Genomic DNA, 4,082 nt, shown 5'->3' with positions numbered 1-4,082 from the left:
CACATCTGTAGTGGCCTGATGTTTTCTCTCTCTGGGATAGGGGGAGGTTCACAAGACGGTCTGGAGGACTTGGGGGACTTTTCTCTGTTCCCTTCCTTTTCTTCTTCCCTCCCACTCATCTTCTTTCTCTAGAGAACCTTCTCCTTATCTTCTCCCTGCCCAAACTTCCTTTTTCTCTTGCTCACTCTTTCCTTTCAACTTTCACTTCCTCTGCATCCAAGCTTCCTCCTCCTCCTATTTCTCCTCCTCCTCCTTCTCTTCCTCCTCCTCTCTCCTTCTCTTCTCTCCTCCTCCTCCTCTTCCTCCTCTTTTTCCTCCTTCTCCTCCTCCTCCTCCTCTGGGGTTTCTTCTCTCCCAACCCCTAGCCTCCCAGGTGTCCCTTCTTTCTTTCCTGAGCTAACAAAACTCTCTTCATCTCTTTTCCATTTGTTCTGAGGATGGGGGACTGTGGAGATTGGGAGATGAAGGAAGGGTTAGATCTGGGATTTAATGGAAAACAAGTGGACTCCCTGAAGAGGGCTAAGGAAGGGAGTAGCTTGACTTAGGTGAAGGAGGTCAGGAATAGGGAGAAGCTCTCTTGGAACCTGGGGTGCAAAGTGGAAGGGAGAGCAGAGTACTTTCTCATTTTCAGGAGCCCAAGGGTCAGTGTTGGAACCAGGGAAGAAAGTGGGAAGCAGAAATTCTCTCCCAAGGAAAGAAACAGCAATAGAATAGAATAATCCTAGCCAGAAATCTCTGAGCCCGTCCACTCCCTTCTCTCTCTCTTTGTTTGGCTCCCTTTCTGTTTCTCTCTGACTCTGAGTCTATCAGTTGTCAACAATATATATTGAGCATTCCTTTTAGCTGATAAGAGGAGATACAAAGGAAACAGATGACTCAGTCTGTGTGTGATGAGAGACCCAGTCCCTGCCCAGGAAGAACTCTCCATCTGATGGGAGAGAGACACAGTTCCCACCCTTAGGGAGCTCCCAGTCTGATGGGAGGGAGAGACTCAGTCTCTGCTCTCAGGGAGTTGCCAATCTAATAAAGGAGAAATAGTCCCTTTCCTCAGAAAAGACACAGTTCTAGGAAAGGGAAGGGCCCTTCATTTCCACGATCTTGAAATCACTTACAAAACTAAAGAGTGAGGTTAAGAACACTTGTGTTATCAGCAATCATCAAGTTCAGAGAAGGTACATAAGTGTTCTTTTATAGCCTAGACTTCCAGACTCTCTGGTGTGGAAAGAGTCTCTAGGGGTCATCTTGACTGTACCCCCACCTGCTTGCCTTCTTCTCCATTCTCCTCTTTCTCTTCTTTTCCCTCCTTCTCTCTCCTCTTTTTACTGTTTTTTTTGTCCCGTGACTCTTTCTCTGTCTCTGTTTGTCTGTCTCTCTCTGTGTGTCTCTGTCTTTGTGTCTGTCTGTCTCTCTCTCTCTCTCTCCATCTCTCTCTCTCTCCCCACCCCCATCCCAAGGTTTGTGCCAATGAGTCCCAGTGATCTTTTTTCTCCTACCTGGCAACCTAGTTCCCAGGGCAGCAGCAAAAGGGTATTCCTTCATTCTCATAGCTACCAGAATCCACCCCTGCCCCCAACTCCTTGCATCTGGCTCAGGGATGTTTCCCTGGTGCCTAGGATACAGAGATCCAGAAAACCTAAGGGAGAATTTCCTGGGTAGGTCTAGGCTCCTCTTCGAGAACCCAAAGTCCAAGATGTCAGTGGGGAGAGAGTTGGCCCAGCCCCTCTGAGACCCAACGAAAGGAAGTGACCTTTCTAAGGTCATACTGTGAATTCTCTCTCAAGGGAGAACCTTGGATCAACAAAACTTGCTTCCTCCAAAAAATGGCCCTGGGCGCCCATAGGATGGTAGAATCTTGGAGTTGTGATAGAAAAGACCCCAGAGATGAACCGGACCAACATTAGCAGAAGGAGATCATGCCTCCAGGAAGCACATGCCAGCTTCCACTGGTAAGCTGAGCCTGAGGAGCAGTTATAGGAAGAGGAGCCAGCCCCCTGGGCTAGGGAAGGAGCCAAGCGGAAAATGAGGGGGAATGAGTGGAGAGTAGAGGGGGAGGGAAAAGAGGGAAAGAAGAGGAACAGATCTGGGGCAGGGGCCAAGCCTGTCTCAACTGGGGACCTCATCTTGGGACCAGGTATCTTCTACGAAGGCCTACCTGGTATCACCATGGGGGTCACTTCCTTAATTCTGTCTCCCAATCGGAGGGGCCCACATTTTAAAGGTGGGAAAAAGTGGGCCAAGCTCTTGCTCTTCTCCCAGAACCATAGATCTAGAGTTCAAGGGGAACTCAGAGACCATGGGATATGATCACCTCATTTTATAGGTGAGGAAACTGAGTCAGGATTTGAACTCAGTGCTCTTTCCACTGTACATATCAATGATTATTAATTATTGCTACAATTCATGAAGAACACTTTAATCAAGCATCTGGACTTTCTTTCCAGTCTGCCTCCTTGTCAAGGACACAATAGGGGACGGAGGTTTCTGTTACGTAGATAGCATCAGGAAGGAACAAGCATTTATTAATCCCCTGCTAGGTGCCAGGCACTGCACTGAGTGCTTTACAATATCTTATTTGATCCTCACAACAACCCCAGAGGGAGGTACTATCACTGTTCCCATTTTACAGATGAAAAACTGAAGCAGAGAGAGGTTAAATGACTTGCCCAGGGTCACACAGCTAGTAAGTGTCTGAATTCAGGTTTTAACTCAGGTCTTCCTGACTCCAGGCCTGGTACTCTGCCCATTGGGCCTCTAGCTACCAGGGTAATAAATGCACTGTATTAATAATAATTTTAGGCTTTCCTCACAACAGACCAGTGAGCTAGGTTGCAGTTATGCCCTTTTAACAGATGGAGAAACTGACCCTCGGGAATAAGAAGTCATACATCTAGTGAGTGACATACCCAGGCAAGGGGCCTTTCCATCAGGTTATACTACCCCTCAGTACTGAAGGTAATGTGAGACTCAAATAATACATAAATGAACAACAGTTAAGTCAAAAATATAGGAGCCTCTGGGGCCCTATAGCCTTCCAGAACTATGGAGATAAAACCTCATCTCTCCTGGGGGTCTAGTTATCTCAACAACATCCCTGGGAACCACAAGGGTCTAGGTATGGAGATCACTGGCCAAACGGATCAAGGAGAGTGTCCCCAGCCAAGAGTATTGGCCAAGAATCTCTTGCTCTACTCTACGTGCCTGTGTGCTCATGGGCTTCTGAGAAGTGGACCAACCTATGATGAAATGACTTCTGTTCTGTAGGAACATGCACTCAGAATCTGTCTTTGACTGTGTGGGTATTTAGTACATGAGCTCAAGACCTGAAGCTACCAGAGGATGGCGCAAAAGTCAAGGATTTTCCAGGCCACTGCTAAACCCCATCCTTGTAACACAGAATCATCTTTGCCCTGCCCTTTGTTGTTGTTTAGTTGTTTTTCAGTTGCGTCTGACTCTTTGTGACACCATTTGGGGTTTTCTTGGCCAGCATACTGGAGTGGTTTGCCATTTCCCTCTCCAACTCATTTTACAGATGAGGAAACTGAGGCAATCAGGGTTAAATGACTTGCATAAGGTCGCACAGCTAGTAAGTATCTGAAGCCAGATTCGAACTCAGGAAGAAGAGTCTCCTTGACTCCAGGCCCAGTATTCTGTGCACTATGGTGCCACCTAGCTGCCCCTAGGCCCTTTGAAGTGTTCTCTGTGCCTAAGACCTCAGGCTGCTTGTAGCACAGCCTGACACATCAGGCTTTCCCAGGGACACACGCATACCTTAAGGACACAGCGTAAAGCTGCTCAGGTAATCAGATCTTCAGAGTCCCATAGCTTTGCCACAGAGAGGTCTCACAGGGCCATCTTGCTCTCTTTCCTTCCTTATAACCAGATTTGAAGTCACAGTATAAAGCTTGGCTTTGTAACAGTGGTCCAAAGGTCTTCTTCTCCTTCCTTTTATCTGCTCCCTACAGACAGCATTAGGATTGAGAAGGCTGATTTCCTCATGACTGCTATTGATTGTAGCTCTTGACTAACTACTCCCACCTATCAAAGCCCTTCTGTGACCACTGCTAAAATGAGCTCTCCAGTTA

The sequence above is a fragment of the Trichosurus vulpecula genome, chromosome 4 (genome assembly GCF_011100635.1).
Source record: "Trichosurus vulpecula isolate mTriVul1 chromosome 4, mTriVul1.pri, whole genome shotgun sequence".
In the NCBI taxonomy this organism is placed as follows: Eukaryota; Metazoa; Chordata; class Mammalia; order Diprotodontia; family Phalangeridae; genus Trichosurus; species Trichosurus vulpecula.
This window is presented reverse-complemented; position numbering follows the sequence as displayed.